Source organism: Miscanthus floridulus, chromosome 4 (genome assembly GCF_019320115.1).
Source record: "Miscanthus floridulus cultivar M001 chromosome 4, ASM1932011v1, whole genome shotgun sequence".
NCBI classification, from domain to species: domain Eukaryota; kingdom Viridiplantae; phylum Streptophyta; class Magnoliopsida; order Poales; family Poaceae; genus Miscanthus; species Miscanthus floridulus.
Window position 1 is genome coordinate 42,877,521 of NC_089583.1, and position 11,081 is coordinate 42,888,601.

Sequence of the window (11,081 nt, forward strand, 5' to 3'; positions counted from 1 at the left end):
AGTACTATTGAAATAGTAGAAAATCAGGACTGAAGTATATGGAAACATATGCACTAAAACATATATAGATAGCTACTGCAACACATGAGGTGATGCTAATGAAACATATTAGCAAAGTTATTGTAATGGGGCTACAAAAGAATATAAGACAAAAAGAGAAAAAAGGATGTGTCAAACAAAGAAGCCACATTTGAACACATAAAATGAAATGGATGAAAAATTAGAGTGTTTACCAATAGGCATAGGGCTTCTAGATCTTTCTCCACAAATATCTTTGAACTTTGGTTCATCAGGTTTGAATAGGTCAAATGAAGGGATATCATGTACATATGAAGGGACTGATCGCTTGCAAGGAACTAGACCTCTTTTTACTCTCCTTTGGTGGATTGACGGAGGGGAAGCAATTGGACCTTTTGTACTCACCTCTGGCGGGATTGGTGCAGGGGAAGGAATTGGACCTTTTGTACTCTCCTCTGGTGGGATTGGTGGAGGGGAAGGAATTGGACCTTTTTGTAACACCCTCGGTGTTACATTGCACTGTTTTGCTAAGCACCGCATGAGCATCATGGTTATGTACATATATGTATGACATGAATTATAATTCGATGTTCGGCACTTAAAACATTCATATGAAACATGAGACAAAGGTTACGTTTCATATAATACTATTTAGTATTCTGATCGAATGGTTGTCGAAATAAAAGTGCTATAGAATGTTTGGCTAACGACGATGAAATGTGTGCGGTCACGGACCAGGATAGCTGGTTAGAATATCGAGTAGGCCGGATTTGGGGTTCGACGCGAAACCATTCGGAACGACGCCCATTCACGTAGGTTTGAAAGAGGGTCGATGAAGCTAACTTTGGCTAGTTTTGTAGAACGATCGGCTTAGGAAATAGCGCAATGTCACGGCTTTGATTGATAGCTTGATGTACCCTCTTGCGCATCGAGCAATTGGTTTGGCGTTCGGAGCTTTGAGTATGAGTTTTCTGGCTACTTTAGAAAGCATGCATGGTAGGTGGTTTGGTCCAGGGTGCGGTCACCACTGTTGTTGGCTTGCCAGCGCCCCTGTCGCGTAGGCCACGCCCACTGCCGTGCGAGCCTCGCCCCCTGTCATGCAGGTCGGGTTCCGCTGCCGCGCTGGCATGTGTGCGCACTCCCTCGGTCGTGCGCTGTGGGTCATGACTGTCTGCCTTCGCTGCCGACCATGCCCGCTGCTGCTGCTCGACCACCGCCACTGCCCGGCCTGCCGTTGCTGCTGACCCGCCCTACGTGCCAAGGCGCAGACCACGTCTTCTTGCCACCGTGACGGCGACATGCGCTGACCCTGCACTGCTGCCTTGGCTGCTTGCTACCTCGCCAGCGCATGGGTCACCTCGTCGGCTGCTGCGCTGCGCCTAGGCCACCGACCAAGCTCCGCCGAACCTTGTCCTACCCCATTTTGGCCATTGGTGCACCGGGTCCCGCATTCACGTCGCCAGCGGCCATGCACGGCACTGATCCGCTGACTTCCCTTGGCTGCTTGCGCGATGGATGTCCGCCTACTCCGCCATCCCCTCCGTGTCGCATCGCACTGTGGCATTTGTCTGGCGCTGCCCACCGCGGTGGCGCCATACCGCACTCATCGCCTTGTCGTAGTGGCTGTGCAGACAACCGTCTGGGGCACGTCTCGCCTGTCCTGCTATTCCATAGTGGTGGTGTTGGCTCGTGCATTAACGCCGCAGACGGACCAAGCCAAGCCATGATAGGGCCCCCCCTCCCCTGCCCCGATGTCTCCATGGTCACCGAGACGCTTCTTTCAAATTCACCAAGGTAGGAGTGTCTTGATTCAAATTGACTGCATGTTCGACTCTGCCAAATAGCCTACTGCCCTACCGACCCCACATCGCCGATTGTAGCTCCACCATAGGCCCCAATTTTAAAAGGTCGCGCCTTCGGGTCCTTAAGACCGGGAGTGCCCACGCCGTCGGCTACCACCGCCACCTAAGCATCTCAGTGCAATCCCTCATGCTACTAGCCTCTCCTCTAGTCGGGTGTCACCATGCTCACCTTAGTTTAAGCCCTGCCACCGTGTAGTAGTCTCTAGCGTAGCCGTGCCACCATCGAGCACCGCCGCACCACCTTGCGTGCACGTGGCTAGCTCTACTCAGACCACCTCTGTCTGAACCATCAATGCGAAGGTATCCATGAGCACTCCCTGGTGCTCGCTAGCTCTTGTGCTGGCTTTGCCTTCGTTGTTGCTTACTGGAACGCGCTCGCCTTTGCAGGTCAAGGGCCACCGTCGGGGAGGGAGTTCGGGACGATGCCCCTGTCCACCATAGCACTTCCAGCCGCCGTGTTTTGTCTCTGAGGTAATCATCGGCCTCTTAGTTGAGTAGTGGGAGGTCGGGTGGCGCCGGCGTGGCCGTCTAGTGCCCGTACTGTCGCGCCGGTGCACGCCTTGGGGCCAGGGACTTTGCCACAGTGAAGAAGGAGAAAAGGGAGAGTGCAGCTATAAAAGCTCAGACTGGGGAAATAGTGTTGAAAGGTCCTTGTTTGGTTTTGGTAATTGAGCGACAACTTAGGTGGACTAATTGTGTTTATGTGAGATACACAGGTGATTAGTCCACATGTACACGTGTGTGAGCAACATATGCCATGAAGGTGAAAATGGCTTGGAGATGTTGTAAAGCTCACACATGTGATGATGAAGGAGCTTAAATGCACATGACACATGACATTGAGTCATATGATCAAGGTGGAGAAGATCAAGACAAGACTTGGCTTGATGGACCGGTTGCAAGTGTGAAGGGCAAGTCGAAGGCTTTGGAGTGATGGACCGCGTGGCGGTGAAGCTTGAGCAAGACTTGGCGCCAATGGATGATGGCAACGGTGAAGAGCAAGTAACGTCAAGATCAATGAACCAATATGATCACATGATGATATGAAGTGGATCATATCATTGTTGATCGTGTTGATGCATGTGTTGCATCGACATTGGAGGAGATGGAATGGAATGCGCAAGGCAAAGGTATAACCTAGGGCATTTCATTTCACCGGTCATAGGTGTGTAGAGAAGTTTATGACTGGGTTTAGGATAGATGGCTGTACTATCAAGAGGAGCAAACTTGTTTGCATATCGGTTATCTAGTGCCACTCGAGTGATCTAACTTTGCATCGTCGCTAGGATCGAGTGGCGTGGCAAGTTGAGTGGCTAACATCCTTTGGGAAATGATTGTGAAAAGCTAACACACATACACATGGTGGTGTACACTTGGTGGTGTTGGCACATCTACAAAGGAGGTGGTGTTTGCAAGGTTGAGAAGGGTTTGGGTCCCTCTCTTCTATTGCGCTAGATGCAAATTCTTGTGGTTGGCACATTGGAGCAAGGGTAAAGAAGTTAGAAGTGAAAACGAGTTTATCGTGAAGATGCTGGCGTCGGTCAACTGACTGGACGCTGGGTCGGAAAGCACCAGACCCTGGGAGCGTGCGTCCGGTCAAACTGACGGGTCTGCATAGTACCGAGGGTATTGCACTAGATGCTGGTCTGTGTTCGGTCAAGGTGGATCGGATGCATCTGGTCAAAGAAATACGCCTCGGGGAGCTTACTGGAAACGACCGGACGCTGAGGATTCTACGTCCGGTCAGTTTTGCCGGAGCGTCCGGTCAGATGATGACCATTGTGATCGGAAGAATGCCGTTGAACGCAGATGACATGTGGCTATCATTGAGCGATCGGACGCTGAGGTCCAGCGTCCGGTCAACACGACCGGAGCGTCCGGTCGACCCGACAGTTGCCTAGTGAAGGGGTAACGGCTAGTTTAGCCCTTGGGGCTATAAATAGAAGTGCCCTTCGGCCATGGCTGGTGTTGAGCACCTTGGGGGACTTTGTGTCCATGCTTGAGAGTGCTTAGGAGCCCTCCATCTCACACATACTTGATAGTGATCATTCGATTGTGTGAGTGAGCAATTCTAGTGCGATTACATCGTGAGGTTGCATCGAGTGGCACTAGGTGATCGAGTTGCAAGCCGATGGTGCTTGTTACTCTTGGAGGTTGCCACCTCCTAGATGGCTTGGTGGTGGTCTCCGTGGAAGCCCGCAAGAAGCTTGTGCGGCGCTCCGAAGAAGAGCTTGTGAGGGGCATTGTGCTCGCCCCGCGGGAGTCGCGAAGAGCAACTTTAGTAAAGCGTGTCATTGAGCTACCCTCACTCAAGGGGTAGGTTCTTGTGGCACCCGACGTGCGGGCTTGGCGGGTGATGCCGATTAGCCACCGAACCACCAAGTGAGCGGTCGACACAATGGAGACTAGCGCGTTGGCAAACACATGAACCTCGGGAGAAAAATCATCGTGTCAACCTTGTTCTTCCCGTTGGTTTGCATCCCCGTTACACAAGCTTGCAATTACTTTTAGATACATTGAGCTTGTGTTGTTGCTTTAGTAATTAGTTGGCTTGTGTAGCTTGCTAATTATCTTCTTGCTTGTGTAGCATAGAAGTAGCTCCCTTGCGTGACTAATTTGGTTTGTGTAACCTTGTTAGTCACATTGCTTAGTTTGTGTAGCTAAGTAATTGCGCTCTCTAATTCAGCATTGGTTGTCTTGTTATTGAGCATTGCTAGTGAGCTTAGTTGGCTTTGTGCTTTTGCTTACTAGCATGTGTAGGAGCTCTCTTGTTGCTTAAAGTACTAGTGGCATATGTTTGTGTGACCTTGCTCCTAGAATTGATTAGGTGAGCTCTAGCTAGCCCGGCACCTTTGTTGCTTAATTAGTATCTTTGGAAGGTGCTAGAGAACATAGATAGAGGGGTGTAGTCTTGGCTAGACCGATAGTTATAATTCCGCACTTGTTTCGGTTAGCCGACGTGATTAATTTTAGAAAAGACTATTCACCCCCCCCTCTAGTCTGCCATCTCGACCTTTCAAGTGTCCTTGAGCTCACTGTGATTTCATAGTACTTCGGGGGTGCCCGTGCTTAATTGCCTACGCGCGCGGGCCTTTTCCCGTCGCAAGCCGTTGGCTGGCTGGGCCGTGCCATCGCGTGGGCCGTGCTGTAGTCTGCTGGCGCGCATGGGCAGGAAGGAGTGGGCCGAGCCAGCGCATAATGGGCCAAGGAGGAGAATTCAGTTTTCTTAATTTCCAGATAATAGAAATGCTTATTTATTTTTAGTTATGAATCCAACTTCGATAAATCATAGTAAATTGCGTAGTTGTCCAAAAATAGTGAGATTAATTTTGTTAGGTTCGTAAACTTATTATCTACCTGTTAGTATAGCTGGATTGTAGTGAGCTATGGTAAGTATTGGGTCATAAATTCAAAGCTAGATAGTGAATATTATGTAGATTCATATTTGTCAAAATATTTGTGGACAATCGGTGATAGCTATTGGCATGAAAATTTTACAGTAGGTTTCCTAGGCCATTATGTACTTGCTGTAAAATTGGTAGCCTTAGAACGAGTTGCTTAATAGCATAGTTATTATCCTTGCTTTATTGTATATATCGTAAATCGGCATTAGGAGTAGGAATATCTGTAGTTGCTATGTTCATACTTGTGAGTGGTGGTGGTACGTAGCTTAGCCTTAGTGGGTAGACCTCACTTAGTAGTTTAATAGATGTACCTTTAGGTTAAGAGTTGCTGTTGTCATCTTATTAAACATTGCATCATCATTTCATGTAGATCACGAACTGATAGACTTCATACCCGTCGGCGAGCCGGAGTACGATGAGGTGATCGAGGAGTACGAGGAGGAGCTCTTCGCATAGGAGGAAGCCTAGGAGCCTGTTGGTACTGACCTTGCTGACCCGGCACCTGCCCAAGGCAAGCCCCGGTGCATAACCCCTATTTTTAAATGATCACTGAATAGATATGATATGCATTTACGTTACAGGCATTTTATGGAAACTACATGCATAAATATATCACCCATGAGTCCTACTAGTACAGGTCGAGTAGCTGCTATGCTCAGGATATCGGTAGCGTGAGTAACCTGCCGTTACTCGCAAATAGGTGACTAAACTATGATGTCATGATGAAATAATGGAAAGGTAAATGGTGACCGAGCAGGGATATGGATTTGGTACTGGTGGGTGTGAGGGGTTGTGCCCTGTGGCCAACAGGGCATAGCCCGATTACACTTTTTCCCTGTCTGTATCGATTAAGGATCGGTCGTTGCATATGACTCTAGGCAAGTCACAGATTATTGACCTGAGCGCATACTTGGGTATGGGCATAGGGAAGGCTTGCTGCTCTCTTGTCGTGGATCTGGCTCTTTCTGGACCGACTGATGGGAAGAGGAGGTGGTGGAGGTCCTTGCACCACACTGAGTCCAGGACTCAGGGGTGGGGGCTTGGAGTCCAAGTTTGGATGGAGACCTAGACACCCGGGACAGGAGAGTGGTGGGTTAGTCTTGTTTGTGCCTGGGGTACAAGTGGGGCGTATGTTTTTGGGGGCACCCAGCTGGGCACATTGATTCGCGAATCGCCGAGCGATCCGGTACGGCTTGTCTGCGGTTTAGCACCGTAGTAAGAACTGAAAGTGGAACAGGAGAAGAAACAACATCGATTGCTCAACCCTTGCTTGAAAGTAGAACAGGTGCTTATATAGATTGACTAGATGAAAACTTAATACGGCTGATGATAATAATGCATCAATAAGGACTCACTATTAGTATTGCTTTTTACTAAAGAGAACCAGCAACCATAAAGCCTAGCATATCCCTTGGAGTCGGAAAAGTATTCCCACTAGTCGGATAAGTCTTGCGAGTACATTGTATACTCAGGGTTTATTTACCCCTGTTGCAGGTGATGCTTGAAGTGTACCTTGTGTGGAGGATCCTTCTGGTGGGCTCAGACGAAATCCTCACCGCTAGATGTTATTTTTAAATTCCGCTGTTTATCATTACGAACTCTGGTACTTGGTATTATAATAATGTACTTTTTAAGAAACTCTAATGTATGAAATGTATTTGTGTTGTAACTCGTTCTCATTATTGGGCCCTTGGGAAAATGTGGATCTTTCGGGTTCTCCCTTGGGGTGTGCCCGAGGACACCACTCGATGTAGCTTGCTTTTTGGGGTGCTTAGTGTCTGGTGGAAGATGAGCGCCTCCGTAAGTATGCTATTTCGGACGGTTCTGCCACACTTTTGTACTCTCCTCTGGTCGGATTGGTGGAGGGGAAGGAGTTGGTTCATCTATTCTGTCCTCTGGTGGGATTGGTGCACTAGAAGTACTTGCATGTCCGATACTATCTAGTGGGCTGGATGTTTTTTTGGGTGACTTAGCAGGTGAAGCTATTGGATCTGGTGGAGGATGCACGTTGGCATTGTCATTGAAAGGTTTATTTAGCTAGCTCATCTTACTTGCCAAATCAGCAACATCATTCAGACGTTTGTTCAGATGGATCAACTTAGAAGCCAACTCAGCACCACGCTTTGCCATGATCACCTTTCCTTGCTCCTTTATTGCCTGGCTCATCAAAATCTTTCTCCACCACAAAATTATGCTGAGCCAATAGAACTTGATATTCTTCAGGAAGGGACTGCAATAAAATAATATATGCAATGTCAAACATCGGAAATTGCAAACATATATATATATACATATATATTTGCGTAATATAAAATAGGGTTACTGACACATGTAGGAAATGACACTGCAACATATGAAGTGGAGTAAATAAAACATGGAGGAAATTACACTGCAACATATGAATGCACATTATGCAACATGTATGGAAATTATGAGAGGGTTTTGACAAAATCACCTCAATGGCAACCGTAGGAGTATCAACTAGACGGCGGTTGGAAGTGCCTGGGTAATCTAGCCAGTCCTTAAGACTTGGTTGCACGGTCTCTTCTTCTTCAGGCATTGGCAGCGGGGGTGGCCCCATGGCCTCTTCTTCAGGCTTTGGCGGTGGGGGTGGAATGTAACCAGTCATGGACACCAGGGTAGGGTAGGGGCTGGTCGTTCGAAACTAACAATGAATGAAGATATATTATGTCAAGAAATAACATAATGACTAAAAGAAATGACCAAAGATGAATGAAGATAAAAAGCATCAAACTCAAAGGTTGTCGCCCATATGCATTAAGCTGCAGCCTACTCCTGCCAACACTTTCAACGAATTTAAAGTCGTTGTTGGTGACATGGCAAATGCGTGGAACAGAATAATTGATCTTGTGAGTAGCCCGATCAGCAGGTATGTCAAGGTGGTCCATGTATGCAATCTACATACAACCAAAAAACATGAAGGCCCAACATTTAGGAAATTGGGGCTGCAGTATATGGAAGCACATGTAATGAAACATGTATAGATAGCTACTGCAACACATAAGGTAGTAGCAATGAAATAGTAGAAAATCAGGGTTGGAGTATATGGAAGCACATGTACTGAACTGAAACATACATAGATAGTTGCTGCAACACATGAGGTAGTAGCAATGAAACAGTAGAAAATCAGGGCTGAAGTATATGGAAACATATGTACTAAAACATATATAAATAGCTATAGAAACACATGAGGTAATACCAATGAAACAATAGAAAATCAGGGCTGAAGTATATGAAAACATATGTACTGAAACAAATATAGATAGCTACTGCAACACATGAGGTAGTACCAATGAAACAGTAGAAAATTAGGGCTAAAGTATATGGAAACTGATGTACTAAAACATATATAGATAGTTATTTCAACACATGAGGTGGTACCAATGAAACAGATTAGCAAAGTTATTGCAATGTGACTACAGAAAAGAATATAAGACAAAAGGGAAAAATGAACATACCGCAAAACAGCAAGGTAGGAGCCAAGGTAGGGGCCTGTGGCAGCACCTTCAGCTTCAGGATCACAGGTCTGGTACTTTCGGACTTTATTCATCAACTCATCAAGGATGTGCCTAGCCCAGTCAAATGATTTGATTTTAGAGACATCCTGTAAGTTGTACAAGTACTGTGGGGTGGTTGCATTATCTGTTCCTGGGCAGAGTACAGACCCCAAGGCAAGCAACATGAATGTCCTCATAAAAGAGTCTTTGTCCTTAGGTTTAGTTAACACCTCCATGCACTTGGGCCACTTCCCTTTGAATCCATCCATAAAAGGCTCTCGAATCTTCTGGAATGCTTCATATTGATCGGCGATGGAAGTAAGCTTAACAGGCTCTTCTCCGCTAGGCACACCAAGAATGTTGCAAACAAGCTACTTGTCAAATACAATGACTTTATGTTTGAGCCTAAACTCTCTCAAATCAATATCAATGTGCTTCATAATCTATGCAACGAGCTTCACAGGGATGGAAAACTCAGACATGGCAAGTAAAGCACCAAAACTAGCCTCTCCAATCCACCCTATTTGATCTTGACTGAACTCGTGGTCACGGATCTTGTGGACTAAAAATCTTGTTATGAAGAGGTCTCCATTGCCTTTGTCATAGGTTTTGGGAGCATTAATTCCTGCATAAAAAAGACAAAGAAACATCATATTAAAATCAAATCCAAAAATTGGGGCACACAGTTCATAATAACGTGTAAAAAAGTAGACACAAGTTGCTACATGTTCCAACACGTAGGTGGACAACATAGATGCGCCAATAACACATCACATTTAAAAAAATGAAACATGCCAATATATAGACGCCCTATAGCTGATTGTTGCAAAAAAAATATGAAGAAGGCATGAAACACTAGGCATATCATGGTGAAAAAACGTAGGACAACATAATGAAACATGTTCAAAGTTTTTATCCAACACTAACCCTAGCAGGAATCAACATACATGTTCAAAGTTGCTATCCAACACTAGCCCTAGCTGGAATCAACATACATTTGATCATATATGATAAATAGAAAATCCTTTGGAGATGCAGTAAAGAGTCATGGCATGTCTGATCTCAAGATTTCAATTATATTCCTTCAATATCTGCAGTCATTGGACATATGCATCTACTGCCTAGCAAGCACCACCAACATACATTGAACACACTATTATCCAGTGTATTGCATTTACGAATTCTGAAAATGTGCATATGAGATGCTTCAGGTACCCAGAAGCTACATGTTCGACGCCATACCTTCCTGGTTTGAGACCTTCTTCATTGGAGATTTCTTCACAGAGATGTTGCTTCATCCTTTGCTCGAAGATGCTTGTCCTGCCTTGCTATTGGGGACCTTGCTCACTGTCAGACCCCCTCATGCCCTGCTATTGGGGACCTTCCTCACTGCCAGACGCCCGTGACCACATCCCCACCTAGCATCTACCTCCTCATCGGTGCTGCTGGGTGAGTCGCCCCTGACGGGCGACACATCCTGGCCTGATCTTGTATGCATCACTCAAAATCAGCGTTTGGTCGCGGTGGAGAATGAGGAGCAGCCGGGAGGCAGGCAACCAGCATCATACCTGTACCGCTAGGGTTGGGGTGACAGGCAACCATCGCAATCCCTATGAAGGCAGGCCACGCGATGCAGGTAGTGACGGTGGGAGGATGGGACGGTGGAGACGATCAGCGAAGGTCGGGGCGGAATCAAGCGACGCACTGGACCGGGCACGGTAGGCAGACGCCGCGGTGGGGGCGTATGGTGAGCGGGAAAGGCGGGCGGCGTGGTGGAGGAGGGCGGCGTGCTGGAGATAGGCGGCACGGTGGAGGCCGACGCGGCGGGCGGATGGCGTAGTGGAGGTGACGCGCGGCGCGGTGGAGGATTCCGTGGAGAGGTGGACGCAGCCGCGGTCGGGTGAGGGGAAATGCTGATTCATAAACTCATCGCGAGTGGGGAACAACTGATGCCGTTGCGTGGGGGTGTCTGGGCCGCCCGTCCGAAAACCCACCAAGGAGGCGGTCAGACAGCTGCGCTTCGGCCGGACGCCCTACACCGAGCATTTCCGTTTTCGATTCTATTAGTACGGACAAGGGATTACCTATTTTCTATTCTTATTATCCTTTTCTATTTGGATTAGAAATTCTATTCAGGTTACTCAGAAGTCTTACATGTTTCGTAATAGGAAACAGGATTGAGAGCTCTATTTGGATTAGAATTAGAACTCCTAGCTTTTCAGGTTATATTAAGAAACCCTATATTACGTATGTCATATAAAACAAGAGGGTGGTAGACA